Raw genomic sequence first — 19,749 nt, forward strand, 5'->3', positions numbered from 1 at the left:
GTCGCGCAGTGTCAAATAATGGGTCGCGCTACGGTAATTCAATTCTGCCCAAACGAACTATTACTGAATTAAGTAAACACAAACGAATTTACTTAATGCAGTAATAAAGTCACCTCACCCAACCACATTCATACAATGACAAATTTTTTTTGGGATTTGGGATTCACTTTTATCAATGATCATGGTGCTGTAAAGCTGCGATGTGTGCTGTGTTATGCAGTGTTGTCGAACAAATCAAGCTCGTTCAGCCTGCAGCCATTTTTACATGGCCAGACCCCTATGCGGCGACGACGTGGCCTCGAAATTGCTGTACGTCTCGTTATTGAACAGCACAGTTAAATATATAAATCATTTGTTTGTAATCACCACTCATTGTTTCATAGAACTGTGTACTACAAATGGTTGTCTGCGTCTTTTTCTATTTCATGCATATGAGAAATTTTTTAAGGTTTGGGTCGTGAGGTGTTCATAAAACTCAGATTTGGGTCGCGGTCAAAAAAGTTTGAGAACCACTGCTGTAGTGGAAGATATATATATATTGTTTTCTCTTTCAAAATTAATCAGCGAAAATTTTACTCCCCAATTTTTTTCCCGCGCCACATCATCAAAACTTGACACGCTTGGGTGTGCGCAGCCAATCAGCGCTTAGTAAGTTTTTGGCGTGCCAAGAGCCATTCCAGACAAAGTCATTTGTCTCGTGGTGTTGCGGCGTGCGGAGGTGGAATTGTCAAGAAGTTACAAGGTAAATCAAACTTCTGTGTTTAACTATGCTACACAATAGGGACAGCTCTAACAATATTGTAGTGTATGCGGGCATTCAACCCATAACTAAATCATTTATTTGCCGTATTTGTTTGTTGTAAAAGACCTTATTGTGGAATCTTGACTAACTGACATTCTAGGCGAGTTGTAACGTTTACAGTTACACCATGCGGTTGTTGCAACGCATCGTGCTTTAGGCATTGTGACGTCATAGTGGGCGTGTTTTTTTAAAAAATCAGCGTGGCTTGTAAAATCTGCAACGCGCGTTGTGTAGTTTCAGCCTTGTTGGCCTAGATATATTATTACAACTTGCACAGCCCAGTGTTGCGCGTTACTTAATGTGTTGTTTTATTTGCAGAATCCGATGTTCTTCTGCTCGACGACCTCTTCCACCATCGTCAAACCACTTCAAATATTTCACTTGTATGTAACAATAGGAGTCTGTCGTGGGTCAACCGAGATTGCGGAACCGATAGGACTAACATAGGTTAATTGGCGCTAGGGTGAGTGAGCTATTCTTTGTTCGAGGTGAACCCGTAAAGGAAGTCTTCCTCGGTCAAAGAACGCCCCAAGTCTGTATGAGTGCTACTATGTCAGCAAGTTGGCGCTAGGGCTACAGCTAGAGTGGCACTCTTTAACTAGGGGTAGGTTATAGTTAACATAGGTGGGGTACGTTTGGGATTCGCGCGCCACGTAGGGACTCTAGCTTAGATCGATTTCTAGTTAAGTGTGGCGCGTTGCAAATGGCTTTAGCTAAAATAAGGTGCGTATAGAAACACGGCCTGGACATGGCCTCCATCGCATTGCATTGGCCGCGGTGCAGACGACACTGAGTAGGGACACCGCTATTCCAATGAAGGCTTTGGCTCGAAAGCCAGAGGAGACCGGCTTTGCATATAGCCCGAAAAGTTTCGTGATCCACCCTGGTAGGGCGCAAACTGTTGTTAATTGTTTTTCCCCAGCCCTGCGTTTGCGTAAAACATTTGGGTCCCTGCGGGGGGACTCGGAGGGCAAGGGACAGTAACGCGATGTTGTTGAGTTATACGCCTTAAACTTTACTGTTCCTTTAAAACAAATTTCTGCGCCTATTCTAACTGTAAAGTTAGGGATGTTGTGGACTTTTTTTTATCTAGTTTGACCAGCTTGTTTTATCCATTTTTGTACATCCGGCTCCAGGTTTCCTTTTCTAAAAAGAGGCCGCGAATTGGATATCAAACATGCGATGTAATATAACTCCTGTTAATCAGGTTGTCATTTTTATGCTAAAAATATCGGTCAATCTAATGCCCCAAATTTCCCATTTTGCTGGTTAAACTCATTTTTATTTGTGGATTTAGGCTAACCAGAGTTGCAAGCGGGCCCGAAATCTGAGCCCGAACCCGGCCCGAACCCGAAAGTATAAGCCCGAAGCCCGGCCCGAACCCGAAACGTTTTTGAGAAGCCCGTTTAGGCCCGAAATTTTGATTGACAGGCCTATCCACGAAAGCCTTGCAACAAAGGATGAGAAAGAAAAAAGATAAAGACAACAAACACAATGAACAATAGTAGACAATGAGGTAAACAATACGTTTTAGAGTAGGGTGGGCATTAGGTCAAAGCCAGAGAATTGTTACTAAAAAGTGGCGGCAACGGAACTTAAAGTAAGGCCCGTTTTGAGCCCGTTTTCTGACAAATACCTAAGCCCGAACCCGGCCCGAACCCGGCCCGAACCCGAACCCGGCCCGAAAAGCCCGGCCCGACTTGCAACTCTGAGGCTAACTAACTTATCGTTTACTTCAGTTCCGTATTCTTGCTGACCCGGCCACCCAGTCACTATGGGGCAGTGACAATTGGGTGGTTGTAAAACACGACATACTCAACTTCTACTTTTCTAGGCTAATTTGCGACGGCTGTATGCAGAGCAGTTAGTTGAGGTAAGTTTGTGTACTTTTACGTCGCTCGCGTAGGGACGATGGCGGTTCCAACGTTTTTTCAGAAACCTAATAAACGAAGCAGACGAACAACCATTTTGCTACCTAATTCACCGATTCTGTTTTCAAATTAAAAGTTAATTATAGAACTATTATAACCTATAAACGAAAGCGTTACATCTCTCTGTCGTTTTCCTTTTTTCATCAACAAAACTGTGTGCGGAGTCCACTTTTTCTATCCTTTCATTTATTTTTAAGTAGGCCAGTTCTTGGGGGTGTTGTGCCTTTTTACATCAGCCGACAGGTCCTTTATGATGTTACTGTGTTTTTTATTGCCCGTCGCTTGCCCTAACCATGTGAACCGCCATCTTCAAGTGTTAAAAAGTTTAGTTGTGGCAGAAGTCGGGTTTTGCTGTTTTTCAATTTCAAGTCAACTTGCTAAATTGTAAGTTTTTTGTTGTTGATTCAGTTTCTTGTTTTAAACCAATCTTGATTTTTTTTGTTTTTTAGGTTTTCGGTGAAAACATTTGTATTTTAAATATGGAAGTTGAAAAATGCAAAAATACATGCAAAACAAAAAATTCAAAACCATGCCCTGCAATATACGATCCCGGGTATATTGAACATTTGTGTTTCGTAATCCTTATGTATTTTTGTTGTTGTTTTTTCTGCAGGAAATATAACTTTTATATTTTCTACAGGTTTAAACTTATGTTTTATTTTTCAGGTTTTAATATTATTTTCTGCAGGATTAACTATTAATTTTTGTTTTTCAGATTCCAGGGGGCATCTTGAAATATTTAAATTTGCAACAATTTGTTTTGTTTTTCAGATTTTAGGATTTTGAAACTTGTTAGGTTTTTCAGATTAGGGAATCGTTAGTGACTTATGTTCTGTAGGTGTTGGAAAAAGTAGAGTTGTAATTTCTAAACAATAATTCCTTCTTTTCAAGCTTAACCTAAGAGGTTTTGTCTGCAGGTGCTTAGGAGCTTTAATACATTTTCAGGTGTTTTTGATAAATAGAACTTCGCGTCATTTGTTTAGTAACTTACACTTATTTAGAAAATGTACAAGGTAACTAATTTAAGTTAACATTCTCTTTTGCAGGTTTGCCAAACTTTGTTTTGGTTTTTCAACTTTTTAGGTTTAAACAGTTTAGAAATTTAGGTTTTATGTTTCCACAGTTTCACTAATTACAATTTTAATGTTGCAAAAGGAGGAATAACCAAGACAAAAATAGAACTGTCACTCGAAAAACACAACGTAAGTATTGCTCCACAGTTTTATTCCCCTTCAACACTTGGAAAATTTAGTTTTCTAACTTGTTATTCAGATGCTTCAACAAAGAGTCATTCACATCACGGTCCAGCAAACGACGGCGACAGCAATGATTTCAACCGCAAAGAAAAAAGGTGATATTGTTTATTTCAAACACCAATAGATTTTGTATCTGAAAATTATGAATTGAATTGCATGACTTAAATTGTCGTGTTCATATTTAGGTAATTTGTTTTTGAGTTAAATTTAACTGATTTTTTATATTTAAGACGTCGTCCTCACTTCATTGGTGTCCAACGCACGGCTGCCTTCAGCACGGGAGTTCCCCCGACATCATCGTTAATGACGTCATAACATTCCGTCAGATGATGTCACCTGACGCATAACATCGTCTCGTCATCACACTGACGTAACGTCGTGCAACGTAAATTATTTAGTGCCGCCCAGACGATGACGTCACCACATTCCGTCAGATGTCAACACTTCACGTTGTCATCGCAACTTCATACGTCACACTGACGTAAAAGAGTACACGTCAAGCTGGGTTCCAGTCTGAGGTAAACCTGTTCCACAGTCAGCCCTCAGAAGGCGGTGACGCCCTACAAGGCTGGGGCTCCTACGTCGCTATGACCTAGATTTCTGACGTCATGATGCCATTCCACTGCCTGGTGGACTTCATATTCGGGAACTGTTGCCTCCCCCCCCCCCCCCCCCCCCCCTTACTTTTGACTGAACGATCTTGGGCAATATTTTTGTTTTACACGAAAACATGTACAAACCAACACAGCGTCACAGCGGCACGTTACAATCGAGCGTGTTTAGTTTCAACAACACTGCGACGTGTAGAAAGAATTAATAAATCCACTCCTGCAACTTTTTTCGAGGTTTTGAATTATAATGCATAAGTCCATTGAACAAAAGCAATTTTCTTCTACGCGATATGCTATGCATCGTAACATGCTTTAAATGGACTGTCATGATGTTTTAGTTATATTTTTTGATTATATACTGATGAATTTTACTCACAACATGCACCCATTCTCTCGTACTTCATAAACTAAGCTTACCCACATTCCTGGTTGCAAAAAGGCAATGTTTAAATATTAATGTAAAAAGAGTAAAAGGCATTTAATTTTTTTCCGCGAAGTGGTACATTTTACACGCATAGTGTGCAATTTGCACCAAAGTCTTGTGTAAAATGGACCACTTACTAACGGTAACAGCCTCAGATACCAACGGAAGCAGGATTTTTGAATTTTATTAAATGAAATCAAAACTGGGATAAAAAAATTAAAATGAAGGAAGTCTTTGAAGATAAAAAGGCCACAAATGGAATCACTAGGATAGCTGAAATAAAAAAAATTAGAAGAACACTTCCAAATAGCACTATGGCAAATTAAAACAACAATTGAAAAGCAAAACACAATGAATGTAAATCCTGCATTGAGCCATCAACACTCGTAAATGAACGTGTTTGTCATCAAAATCAGAAAAAATAAAGAAATTTCTTTCCTGAATGCATTTAGACATAAACTGTTTAGTCGTAAGCTAAGCCAACTTCTTTAAAAACTGTCAGAAACCTTCCCGAATGGTGTTTAAATAGTTGCTTTATTTTCAGCTGCCTGGTCCAAATTACACACTTTCACACGCAATATTTTACCCAACCTATTTTACTTTTGAAAAGTTTTAGCGGATTATTCTGTGTATGCTGAAATAATTGTACCTCACAAAAATCATACCCACTGAGATTTGCACTAATCAGTAGTAAAGAAATGTTTGATCCCTAAAAAAATTATCAAATTTGCAAAAAAATTTTTCTTTGAATAGCAAACGGAAAGTACAGCATCAAGTTTGGAGCTAGGCGGCCGTAAGCCAAAGTATATATAAAACACAAGTAGCCCAACCCAGTGTTACACGATAGAGCAGGGGTGGGCAAACTTTTCAGTGCAAGGGCCGCATTCAAAAGTTCTTAATCTCAGGGGGCCGCATAGTATTTTACCAACGGCCCCCAATTGCTTGCTTGTTTTTTTTTTATATAACTGGTGTAAAGAATTAGGTTTGTATCCTATATATACCATTTAAAGCCGCCTAAAATGCTCAGATCAAAAATTTCTTACTTGACGCATAAGTTTAGCTAAACGGAGCTAACTGTTTATGACGTCATAATCTGTCTTGTGACGATTGCGGTGCCTGTTCTTTCGCATTGTTTGCACACAATAAGCGGATAAAAAGCCTGGCGCAATTGGTTACTATGCTGGTAATCTTTTTCTCCAGTCTTACGAAATCTGTTTTTAGCAGTTTCAAAATCAAATTATTTGGCAAAATAATTTAGTTACGTCACCGCCGCCAGCGCGTGTATTTTTTGACATACATGGTCACCGCCTCACAAACTCGTCTCCGCGGCCGCATGTAGCCGTACGGCCGCAAGTTGTGCACCCCTGATTTTGCCCAAAGTATTAACGGAGTATATTTTCACCTATGTGCAAATACGTTTGTTGTCACTGAAATTATTGGACAAATATTGGTTGAAACGCCACAATTGCAAATGTTTCAAAATAAACAAGCATTTGTTGCAACATAGGCTACACCACGTCTTTTTGTCAAGAAATTATTGCGCCAACATTAATGTGTTAACGATTCTAAAGCCGTGTTTAATGTCCGTTTGCAAAGTATTGCAACGACCTAAACTTGATCCAATGTGAACAAAGTTTTGGCGTCAACAGTGCAAAATGGGCTGTTTGAAAACGTGAATCGCTTTTACTTTTATTTACCTTTATCGAACAAAGAAATTTTGTCAAGTGACAATTTGCAAAATAATGTGGCAGACACAACCGGCTATAAAGCACGTAAAAAGTGTCTGTGTTTAGTTCCAAAGTATGGTACGGGTACAGATACTGCACATGGTATAGGTATCGGCAAGTCGCAACCCCGGTATTTTTTAAAACTCGTCGGCTGTGCTCATAATACTATTCAGCGTTACTAACATTCTCTTTAAAATTCACTAACATTTGGCGGGCCGCATGAACTCCTTTGCCGGGCCGCATGCGGCCCGCGGGCCGTAGTTTGCCCACCCCTGCGATAGAGCCTCATGGACGCCATTTTGTGTCCAATTTAATACAGCAGGTACAGGGAAAACACATAAATTGTCTGATTTTTACAAATGGTGGGCTTTAACGCGAATTTGATAGGCCAAATCAAATAAAACTTTTGGGTTCTAACATTTCAGCCTGATAATCCACGCTGAATGCAAAAGTTTACATGAAAAATAAGCCGCTAAATTTACATGAAAAAGACAATTTAGCTTTTATTATTACGTTGAAATGTTATAACCCGAAATTTTCATTTAATTTGGCGAATCAAATTCGCGTTTATACTCTCCAGTTTTTGCTAATCAGACAATTTATGTTTTATAAGTTTCATTTTGGACACAAAATGGCTCCATAGCCTTTATTGCGTAACATAGGGTTGGACAACTTGTGTTTTATATAGACTTTGCCGTAAGCCGTATATCAAGTTTTCTTTGAAGCTGTACAAACAATATTCTGCCACCTTGCGTATTTTCCGAAATATATGCAAGTTCCAAATTACACGACTTTCCCCCTATATACATTTTAATTACAATAAACTGTTTACTTGTAAAATCTAGAAACATGAATTTTAGCAATGAGTATAAACACGTGTTTGTGGAAGTGAATAACTTTGAATAGGCGATATTGATGGAAAACAACCCATATTTGCGTATAACATAGGCTAGACTGAATGTGCAAACTGATGCATTTTTTTTAGGTGCAAAGTGGTTTAGCCTACTGACATACGAAAATGGTGTGATCAGAGAAAAAGCAATCTGCAGATTTTTCTTTTGATTGTTCTCACCAAACTCTGCGTTTCGTCTGGATTTTCTGTTTTCTAGGCGTTTTACCAGTGGTCATGTGCCCTTGTTTAGCCGTGTCCTGGGTCTGCCTCTTCCATAAGGCTTAACGTTCATTGGCTATATGGATTTTCTTCAGTTGTGTAAATCGTTTATCAACAAAGGCCAAAATCAGTTCAAGACCGTAGAGGCTAAAGAATGCTCGTTCAGTTGTCCAACAACACTGTTTCCTAATTGCGCAGCTTTTCGTCTTGTTTATTTATTGGCACACTTTTTTATGTTTTACGGACTCCTGACGCAGAACGCGTGACTGCTGTGGTAAGCAAAGACATACGTTTTCTCATTCAATTTCTTTAGGCCTTATAATTGGTCTTTGTGCTCCTGTGTGCCAAAGCAGTAGCCTAGTAGCCTACACCTAATAAAAATCATTAATATCTAATCCTAATTTTGGTACCTCCAATTTAAAAAAAACATTTGGCAGCCACAAGTAATCGTTTTGAGCTGTCTTAATAGACGCCAAAGAAATCATTGCGTAATATTATGTCAAAAACTTTAATTACGACACCTGCCGAAATGCAATGCGTAAGTTTCAGTTCTGGTGAAACAAAAGCCTTTTGGATCGGGTTCACTTCTGGTCGAACAGACGGTTTTGAAACTTTACACTCCAGAAATAGCTCTACGCGACGGAAACTAACAAGTGGATTGTTATTTGAGATCTTCAACAATAATTGGGCTTTATTAATCTGTGACAGCTACATAGTCGCGTTCAGTGTTTTGTCGAGCTTTACAGGGAGCTGACAACTACGCCAGGGGTCACCAACCTTTTTTTGCGCAAGCCGGATAATTTTACGATTATCGCCAAGAGCCTGTAGTTTTTTTGCAATCTTGTTTGACAAACGGTATAAAAAATTGGTTTCTAGATACGCCGTATGCTAGAAAAGTTATGGAACTACTGGATTATTTCGTTCTACAGTTTAATTGTAAAATAATGCAGAATGAATCTTGTTTTTGTTTTGAAGCTTCAAAGAACCAGAGACAAAAAATGACCGTCTGGGGAACCTCCTTGTTTTTGGTCCGACTCCGAATTTACTAATCTGCTGCGCCGTTTTCAGATTCAATAAATAAACTTGCCAAGGTGGGCATGATAGTAGCATTAAACCGGAGAATGTATTCAGTCCAGTGCAATTGAAAACTACATCTAAATTAAAACCGAGTAAAAAGAGGCAAAGAAATGAGTTAAATCTCATTCTTAGTTTTCAGTATGGTGAAACAGTTTCATTTTCAGAAATTTTCAGGTTTAGCTTATGACCAACAATATTTTATGTATTGAACAGCAAAGATAACATTATTGAGAAAAGTCAATGTTTACAATTATATCAATTAATTCAATATGTAATAATGTAACTAATGAAAGTGAACATGACCAGCAGTAAAAACAACAACGCAGTCTTAAATTCCACCTCTGAAAATGTACCAAGGATTTTAAAGACGATGTTATTGCTGATGGTGGATTTGGCACAGTTTATACAAAGGAACACCCGGAGTATGGTAACATTGTTGTGAAGCGATTTCGTTTATGTCATGCCTCTGATGAAGTAAGAAGCAGAACTTATTGAATGCACATAAAGCACAGTTGTTAAGAATAATTTGTCTCTCCATCTGTCTTTTTGTGAATGTCAAGTACAGGGGTTCTTAAACTGGGGGGCCTAGGGGGGCGTGAAGGGTTCGCAAGGGGGGTGAAGCACATTATGGCAGCAAAGTGAACGCTTCATTAGGCAGCAAAGTAAACGCTTCATTACTCTGAAATGGATGTCCAGTTGTACTAACTAAACTTTTTTTCCACTGCGGGCCGGATACGTTTATTCGCCCGTGCGGCATAGTTTACATGCCCTAGTGCCGTCTTCTCAAACTTAGCCCACGAGGCGATTTTTATAGGGGCGCCAAGATATGATCTTTTAGAAAACCCATTTAAAATCTGTTAAATTGTATAGTTAGTCTCATCTTACAAGAAATGCTTATATATTACGTCACAAGTAACACAATAAGGCAATTGTTTGCGCACAATTAACACTTTTTGTTTTGTCTGTGACGTAATAAACTGGCTTTGGGTCAATCCTGGGCATTGCAATCCTATGAAAGTCGGTAATATTAATTTGGCATGTCGTAACAGTAAACTTTCGTAAGGAGTAGAATAATTTTTGACAGTAACAAAGTTATCAATACGTTTTGGCAAACCTAAAAAATGGGATCGCAGGCCGTAGTTTGGTGACCCCTGTAGTCCTGTACTATATAGTCGGCTGTACATTCTTTATTTGTTCGCAATTTCGCTTTAGAGATTGCCTTGATTTTGGGTGAATCAACAATTTCTGGGCAACATATGCGTAGTTTACACGAATACTGACAACGTGGCTCAGTGCGCGTGCAAAAAAAACCTTTTTTCCCAACTTATCTGTGTTGAAGTGGCTTTTTCCAACGTTTGGAACTAACTTGACAGTAGCTAAGGCGGATCTATGATGTAGGTTGTTTTCAAAAAACAAGACAAGCATCATCAGTGCTAACGTTTTTAGGGGGGGCGTGAGAATAAATAAATCGTGTCAAGTGGGGCTCGACCGAAAAAGTTTAAGAACCCCTGGTCAAGTACATGTATGACTTCAGTATTATCCAAGTTTACTGTCTTTTATTATAAGTATGGACCACAATGGTTATAATGTTACATTAAAAAGCATTTTTTTGTGTGTAATTATGTCTACTTAACAATATTTTATTTACTGTTTTTGTTTTTAAATATGTTGAAGATTTGAAGAAACTGTAAAAGTTGCAGAAGTGGCAGAAAACTATGGGAAAAGTTTAAACATATCTAACACATTTAAAATGGGTGATTTTTTTAAACAATGTCAAAATTTGCTGAAATACGTATAGAAACTAAAGGATTTGAATCAGATTAGCATTGTTTGTACTTTTAGTAGCATGATTATTAAAGCCTTTTTCCCTTATTGGTATTTCTTCAAAATCCTTCGTTCAAAGAATTATATTTTATGTCCAGTGTGGAAAGAGAGCATAAAATGTTGCACTTGTGTAATCATCCCAACATACTTAAGTGCTTTGAACGAAAAAAACTGTCGACTGGTTCTATTGAACTCATGCTCGAACAGGCAGGTGGGGGAAACCTGCAGGATCTTGTGCTGAAATATGAAGAACTTGCTTGGGATGACCGATTTCATATTGCAATGGGACTTGCCAAAGGTCTTAGTTACCTACATTCAATGTCTGTTGTTCATGGCGATATTAAACCACAGAATGTACTTCTCACAGAATCCAAAGAGGTAAGAAACCTTGCTACTTGACAAAAGGCATTTAGGGGGTGTCTACAGCCTGATGCAGTCAGAAACGCATACGATTTCTGCTCTAAATAGGTCTAATAATTACAGCATCTGACTTGGGCAAAATTGTAATGGCATGTTGGTTGGTTGAACCCCATACCTTGACTAGGTATTTCACTAGGGCTCCCCCATTAAGTGTGTCAAGTGTTTAAACTTTATGTTCTATTTTTTAATAAGGTGTGATGGTATTATGTGCTACCTTACCTTTAATACACATGTGGTTGTATTAGGTAAAAATTCGTGATTTTGGTTCTGCAAGAATCCTTGAGATACCATCTGCTTCTTGGGAGTCTATAAACAAAAAAAACAAAAAGATCAGAAAACCAATTTTTACTGTGCCCCAGAGCTCTATAAAGCACACCAAAATGAAGATGGCACCAAAGTGAAAATCATCAGAGATTATCCTATGGATGTTTACAGGTAAATTTACTTCTAGATAACCTTTTTTGCTAATTTGTTTTGCTGTTTGAGCATCAACTATTGTTTTCATTTTACAGTTATGCAATGGTGCTTTACGAAGTTATTACAAAGAAAGAAATGTATAAAGATGCTGAACGCCATCCGCTTATTATCCAAAATGCCATTTTACGTGGTGAAAGACCAAATCTAGCTCCACTTACTGACATCATGGATTCCTTGCAACCAGAATCCAAGGATTTTGAAATACTTCAACTTTTATGTAATATTATGAAGCAATGTTGGGATGCAGATCCGTTAAAGCGATTAACAATGGATGAAGGTAATGTGTAAAAATATCCTAACTTTGCAATGGCCCATTTGACTGTTAACAATTTTATTGCTTCTTTTATTATGGGTCCTCTTCTATGAAGGGGACACATATTGTTTTTGTCCGAATTTTTTTCTCTTTTTTTGTCTAACGCTGGTTTGTGATACGCGTTTGGTCAAGAAAGAGTGCTTCATTTTCCCCCAAATTTAGACACATGTTAGTAGTCATAGAAGTTTAACCCCAAATGACCCAGCGGTTCAACCACAGGCCCCCAAAACGTAATTTTTTAAAAACATCTGTACTGACTAAAGTACTTAATTTAAGGGTTATATGCTTTGCTGTTTGGTGCAATATAAGGTATTTTAAAGAATTTTGTACCCTAAAAAAAGATTTAAGAGCTCTGCACACCAGACGCGGTTGACGGTTGCGGCTAGCGATGTCAGCGCCGGCGGTAGTTAGCAGATTTTCCGCGTAACATTTGGCGCGACGTTGGCCCTTCACACCGGCAGTGCAGTTAGCGTCAACGACTTTTGTTGCTAAGAAAACTGGGTCAACGTGCTCGACATATTGAGTGTTTCTACATCTTAAGAAAGTTGATACGAAATTCTGTTTAGTTTATTTTGTGACAAAATATAATGTTGATCGTCATCCCACTGTGTAATGTTTCCAAAATCAATTGCAACAGCAATATTGGATTTAGTTTACTTCTGTCATTGCTGTTGAAACACACTTTCCTGTTTTACAGACACTTTATGTTTCAAAGTTGGCAATATAGAAGCAATACCTTAAATGAACACAATTTAGAAAACACAAGATTGCAGAAATGCAAAGAAAACAATCATATAACAACACACAAAAAAGCTTAAATGTAAGAAGATGCATGTACATAAACTTGCACATTGTTGCACAATCACAATGATGCTAGATGGTGTCAATTGTGAGGAATAAAAGTTGCATTCGTTGGCTTGTGGCATCTCTTTCTCTGAAGTTTGTAACTTCACCATTTTGCCATGTGACGTTTGATGAAGTTTTCATAGGGAAATTGCTTTCTATGGTCAGACAAACATGTCACAAATTTATGTCTTAAACTCTGGAAACATATGAAACAGTTGATTAGCAGAAACTACATTTTTATTCAAGTATACCAACCTGGAAATCCATACACAACAATGACTAGTTGACCACCCAAGAATAATCAAAAAGCTGTAAACAAAAGTTCTTGAAACCACTGGTAATAAAATTTTAGTATGTTTGTGTCCAGTATTTGATTTTGAACTGTTTACAAAAAAATTAAACGAGCATTACAAACTAATTTGCTAAAAACTTCCAAAAAACAATTAAAACAAGACAATTTGTACCAATACTATCAGTACTTCATTGACTCCATTCTTATTTTTCTGGTAAATAGCAATAAAACAATCCACCTACAAACAAAAAGACCGAAATCACGCAGAAATGTATCGTAAACAAGTCGAACATCCGCCGAATATAAAGTTTTTCATCCAGCAGTCTAGCGCGGCTGACGGAAAAGTTAAATCCGAGTTAACTTTGCCGTCAGCCGTTTCAACCGAGAAAATCACGCCGTCACGGCAAGTCGCTGTCTGGTGTGAATACCCCGTCGCTTGCTGTCGAACGCAAAAACATGTCGCTATCCGCCAACCGCGTCTGGTGTGAATCTTGCTTTACCCATTTTCACCTCTTAAACCCCCAAATATTCATTTGTGTCTAATGCTGGTTTGTTAAATGTGTTTGGTCAAGAAAGAGTGCTTTTAATGTATTCAAATTTGCACAGATGTTAGTTATTAATCCAAATTTGATCCTCATAAAGTTTGACCCCAAACGACCCAGCAGGTTCACCCACAGCCCCTCCCAAAACAAAAAAATTAAAACGGCCGTACTGGCTAAAGTACATAATCTGAGAGTTTCATGCTTTGTTGGTTGGTGCAATGTAAGGTATTCTAAAGAATTTTGTAACTTTTTATTAAATTCACCCATTTTTACCCCTTAAACCCCAAAATAATAAGTTTCAGTTTTAGGCCAGAATTACAAGCCCTAATGTTCTGAAATGTTAAACATTTGTTTGCAGTAGGTTATTCTTTAGTATTTAAAATTTTGCCTTCATCGGCCAAATAGTTACTTTTACAGACCATAATATGTGTACACTGTCAGTCAGATAGAAGTCTCAACCCCCAAGGGAGTAATTCACTGGTTTACGATTAAGGCCCAGGTGAATGCAGCGGAAGTGCTCAGCTTGACGTCCGGACAGACGTTTTACAAGACAGTCATGTCAGTGATTAGAAATCAGCTGTTTTGCGCTGCTATGCTATGTCATTTTATTAAGTTATCACACACATTTTTAGTTTTGGAAAATTGTTTTTAAAAACTGACCTTGAACGACAATATCAAGGTCAAAGCATGAGATTAAATTGAAAGTATTTTTCCCGTTCTTATTTACTGTTTTTTGTAATTTTATGACAATAATGATGCAAAAAGAATACGGACAAAACTTTTAAAGTTGGGTTAATGCTTTCTGAAAGTTTTTCTTTAAGAATCTAAAAATAACCGAAACATTTGTTTACTGTAAATCTGCACAAACGCGTGTGTGGGGACCCTTTCGTTTTTGCTTGCAAAAACAATCATATGTGTAGATCAAATGATGTATATAGTAAATTGGTAAATATCGTATAGAGCGGCTGTTGGTCCACACTAATGCTTATCCACAAAAGGATGATTTTAAGTAAAACAATAAACATAAAGATAAAAATTGACAGTTATTGTGGGTCCCCTTCCCTAAAGCAGACACATATTGTTTTGGTCCGTGTTTACTTTTTTGTGTCTAATGCTAGTTTGTTATACACGTTAGGTTATAAACGAGTGCTTAACATTTATTCAAATTTACACAGATATTAGTTATTAATCCAAATTTGATCCTCCTGAAGTTCGACCCTGAATAACCCAGTAGTTCACCCACAGGCCCCAAAAACGTAAAAATTTCAAAATGGCTGTTCTGACTGAAGTACATGATCTTGGAGTTTCATGCATTGTTGTTTGGAGCAATGTATGGTATTCTAAAGAATTTTGTAACCTTTAATTCGATTCACCCATTTTTTTTCAGAAATACAAGCTCTAATGTGCTAAAATATAAACAATTGCTTGTAGTATCGTATCGTATTTTATTTTGTTCATGTGCACTTGAACGCGACAAGCATAATAACACATGACGGTAAAGTGGCATGAAAACATACGACACAGCTGTGATAACCTGGCGGTTGAAAATACACTAAAATAATACTAAGGGAGGGAGGGCAACGGTAAAAAAAACGCAGCAGGTGTTCCTGGTAACAAGAAAGGGGGCCTAAGAGGTTGTAATCTCGTTGTAGAAACAAGTGGCGCTAAGGCAACACGACTAGGTTTGACAACATGGGTGGATTCCAGCCGGTTTAATAACTTTTTTTAGGTAGGTAAACAACGACCGAAAAAGAAACCCTACCCAACATCATTGAATCTTAATTGAAATGGCAAAAAAGTAACAACACAAGACTACCGAAATGAAGTAGTTATTAAATATTTAATAAGTAAGAATTGAAACGTCAAGCACTGAATCAGTTAATTTCCCATGCTGTTATTATGGGTCCCCTTCCTTGAAGGGGACACATCTTGATTTTACTCGATTTCTTTTTTTTTCTTTTTCTTTTTTTCTTCCCTGAAGTTTGTCCACCCCTTTTTGCCCTGAAATCTTTGATGGATTTGGATGAAACTTTCACAGATGGTAGATATAGTTATGTAGATGTGCCATCTGCTTCGTTTGAAATGATAACCCCAGTATTTACCCCGCTAGCCCCAAAAATGTAAAATGTGGTTTGTGCACACCACAAACGTTAGTTTTGTGTGATGTTATAAAGGCAAATATATTCATTCCTAGTGTTTGTGGGTTGCTTGGTGGTTGTTTGTGCAGTTGACATTCAGGGGGTGTTAACAGCCTTATGACATCAGAGGCATCAACAATTGTTGCTCATAAGCCCCTCCAGTGGCCAAATATTTAAACATTTGCCGATTTGGACAAAAATTTACAGGACTGTGGATTGGGTTATTGTGATTTGATATTTTTTTAGTTTTAGAGTAGAAACCAATTATTTACCCCACTAGCCCCCCCAAAAGGGTGAATTGTTTAAGTATTGTTCGAATGGGATGAAATTTGGACAGTTTGTTTATTGTGCCATTGTTAGGTGTTGATTGTTGTTTTCCAACCTGTAGCCCCAACATTTACCCGCTAGCCCCCTAAAAAAGGGGATTTTTTTAAACAATGCCTGAATTGGATAAAATTTGGAAAGCTTGTAGAGTATGCCATTTTTGGTGTTGATTCTTGTGTTCTGCCCTGTAGCCCAAACCATTACACCTGGCCCCCCAAAATAGGACAATTTTTTAAACAATGTCTGAATTGAATAAAACTTGGGCAGCTTGTAGTGGGTGCTATCTATGGTTGTTGATTGTTGTTTTCCAACCTGTAGCCCCAACATTTACCCCACTAGCCCCCGATGGGTGATTTTTTTTAACAAAGTCTGAATTGAATGAAATTAGGACAGCTTGTGCCATTTTCCAATAATAGCAGCTGATTGTTGTGTTTTAGTCTAATTTTTCGCTATTTACCCCTTCATTTTTCAGATAGAACATACAATAGAAAAACCTTTAAAAATACCCAAATGGAAGAAAATTTAGATAGTTTGTACTCCACATAGCATGTTTGTTTATGCTCAGTACCAATCATTGTGTTTGACCTTACAATACCAAACTTTCACATGGTTATTTCTTGAAATGCATTATTTACAACTTTGCATGTGTGGGGACCCATGAGTTTCTGCCTGCAGAAACAACTAATCTTATAAAAGACAGTGTGTGATATGGGACCCAACATAAAATAAGTGTAGGGAATATATTATTTTTTTCAAATAGGTTATAGTGTATATGCAAGGGCAATATGTGCTAAGCCACCCTTCTAGTTTTAGAAAGAAAAGTGCCCACAGAGAAGAGCATAATTACAAAAAGAAAACACTGATAAAGGAACAAAAGTAAAACACACAAGAGGGTTTTTAGCAACTATGTATTAATAGTTTTTTATTATTATTATTTTTTACCGATATAAACCAATGTTAGTTGGACATGTAAAAGCATATGAAGTTTTGAGTATTTTCTACAATCATTGAATAAGATGACTTTGATGATGCATCATCCGCACTCAAAAAAATAGTTGTCCATATTTTTGACTGTGGTTGTAATAAGTCCTTTTTTCCATTAATAGTGACTTTATGTAGTGTTTAGTATTTAAAATTTTGGCTTCATCGCCCAAATGGTTACAGCTCATAATAAGTGTGCACTGGACAGAAGCCGAATCGGAGTAGATCACTGGTTTATAACTGTGGTGACTTAATGCATAGCGGGAGATCATTGCTTGACGGGTGAACAGGCGTTTTGCAAGGAATTCATTTGCTGTTTAGACATCAGCGCAGTAATGCTATGTGGTGGTTAGACATCAGCGCGTTAAAAGGTCATTTACAGTCGTTCTGCGACTCCATGGCGATAGGCTGCAGAAGAACACTTTGTTACACACACTTTTGCTGCAAAATATCTTTCTAATTTGTCACTGTATGTAATACTGCCTAGGTTTTCTAGGAAAAGTTTTACCTGCTTCAAAATCAGCCTTGCACAGCTATACCGAGTTCCAACCTAATGGTTAAATTCTCAGATTGGAAGTATTTTTTCAGTTTTTTTTGTGCTACTTTTGTAAATATATGACACTATACTGAAATAGAATATGGACAAAACCTTTTGTAGTTTGGGTTGATGCTATCTACTAATTTGTTTATCTAAAAAATAACAAAAAATATGGAATTTGAAAATCTTTTTACCATTAATTAACATAGACACAGGTGTTAAAGTTCATAATATAAGTCATTTCGAAAAATACCGCGCGGGCCACTCAGAACCTTCCTGCGGGCCACGGGTTGGACACCCTGGACTAAAGCATGTAAAGGTATCAGCATTTTAAAGCATAAAAATAAACACGTGTATGGGGACCAATTCGTTTTTCGTTACCAAAACAGTTGTGTGTGAAGATCAAATTGTGTGCATAGTAAACAGGTAAACATGATTTAGAAACTATAAAATGAAAATATATTGGAAAGCCACCTTCCTAGATTTAAATAGAATGAAAACTCGAAATACACTACACACTGTATACACTAGACATATGATACAGAATCTATAAAATAGACGTACATAAGCCACGTTTCTAGTTTTAATAGGTGATATTTATGGAAAACAAACCATCTAGTTACATTTACATATAACATAGACCGAATATGCAAACTAATGCAAAACTGTTGTTGTTGTTTTCAGGTGCAAACTGGTTTACTGCCGTGCAAATATGGTGTCATATTAGAAAAAGCAATCTGCAGATTTTTCTTTTGATTTTTTTCATGCATTTCGTCTGGACTTTCTTGTTTTCTGGGCGTTTTACCAGTGGTCATGTGTCCTTATTCAGCCGTGTCTTTCGTCTTCCTCTTCAATACGGCTTTGCGTTCATTAAATATGTGGATTTTTTTCGCTTGTTTAAATCGTTTATCAACAAAGGCCAAAATCAGTACAAGACCGTAGAGGCTAAACAATGCTCGTCGACACCATAGAAAGAGCTTGCCCTGTTCGAGTCAAGGCCTGTTTTACCAAAAATTCTTATAGGTCTGATTTATAGTATTTTTGCTTTTTTGCTCGCACTGTGACTCTTGCTTTGGCTCAGGTTCTTAGATATTTTAATGGTGTCGTTTAACTCTAATTGACTGCCGTGTAAAATTAATTATTTGTACATTTTTTGTTTGTTCAGTTGTCCAACAACACTGTTTCCTAATTGCGCTTCTTTTCGTCTTGTTCATTTATTGGCGCACTTTTTTATGTTTTACGAACTCCTGACGCAGAATGCGTGACTACGTCCGATTCGTTTTTTGCTAATGCGAAACAGACGCGGAATGCAAACGCTGCTGCTTCTGTAGTAACCAAAATAACCGACAGTAGATGGCGCCACAGAGCTTATTTTAACAACGTACCTGTTTGAGTTTTAGAATTGATCTGTCGGCCATGGTTGGAATTGTAAAGTTTCAAAAAGGAAATGTATGATTCGATCGTCACAATGAAAGTAAGGTCCATCTATTCCCCAACAAAGACTATGCGCAAAGCAAATTGTCTGAAAATAGCAAATTTTACTTGATCTTGACACAGATTTTGAATTTAACGGGTGACGAGATTTTACACCAAAACTGAAGAGGCATTTTGGATATTTGATACGTGAAGACAGATTTGTCGGTCACCACATCGTACTGATTCCTGTTATAGTCTGTTTCTCTCCTTACTTTTTTCCAACGAGTCACGATCTATTTTTGTCTCCATGTTCCAACCCAAATAGCGAACATTTACCAGGTATGACGACAGTACACCTTCGAAAAGTTTGTATTTAGGCTGTACAGCAATTGCCGTGTTAAGGTTTTAGGGTTTGCTTTACGTCATGAATCCCAATGCACAAACTTCTTGGAATTCCCACTTCGGCTTAGTCAGGGATGCTGTTTTTTTCTTGCAATCAGTTCACTATTTTGTACCGACTTCTTGAGTAAGTTTAAAGAAAGAACACTTGTGGCAAATCATAACTTACATGATTATGATATAATATAATCATAATAAGCGCTCGTCGGTTTGCACAGCGAAGTCCCTTAGACTGAAAACAACTTTTGTAAATCGAATCCCTAATTTTAAACAAACTGTCATAGTTAATGTCAAGATTTT

General features: G+C 37.6%; 2 long non-coding RNA genes and 1 pseudogene across 3 annotated transcripts; all 3 read left to right on the forward strand.

The window, feature by feature from the left end:
* The first annotated feature begins 697 nt into the window (after positions 1-697).
* On the forward strand, positions 698-1,966 carry LOC145207062 (uncharacterized). The gene is made up of 2 exons (XR_013853732.1): positions 698-742; positions 1,121-1,966. It is a non-coding gene; the product is annotated as an uncharacterized LOC145207062 (long non-coding RNA).
* A 1,797-nt stretch (positions 1,967-3,763) lies between these two features.
* LOC145207051 (uncharacterized) lies at positions 3,764-4,651 on the forward strand. The gene is made up of 3 exons (XR_013853731.1): positions 3,764-3,935; positions 4,006-4,084; positions 4,220-4,651. It is a non-coding gene; the product is annotated as an uncharacterized LOC145207051 (long non-coding RNA).
* Positions 4,652-9,218: 4,567 nt separating this feature from the next.
* LOC145231547 (LIM domain kinase 2-like) lies at positions 9,219-19,472 on the forward strand (annotated as a pseudogene). The gene is made up of 5 exons (XR_013860786.1): positions 9,219-9,436; positions 10,862-11,141; positions 11,429-11,618; positions 11,696-11,937; positions 18,319-19,472. The product of XR_013860786.1 is annotated as an LIM domain kinase 2-like (transcript).
* The last annotated feature ends 277 nt before the right edge of the window (positions 19,473-19,749 follow it).

The sequence above is a fragment of the Phallusia mammillata genome, chromosome 1 (assembly GCF_965637545.1).
Source record: "Phallusia mammillata chromosome 1, kaPhaMamm4.hap1.1, whole genome shotgun sequence".
In the NCBI taxonomy this organism is placed as follows: domain Eukaryota; kingdom Metazoa; phylum Chordata; class Ascidiacea; order Phlebobranchia; family Ascidiidae; genus Phallusia; species Phallusia mammillata.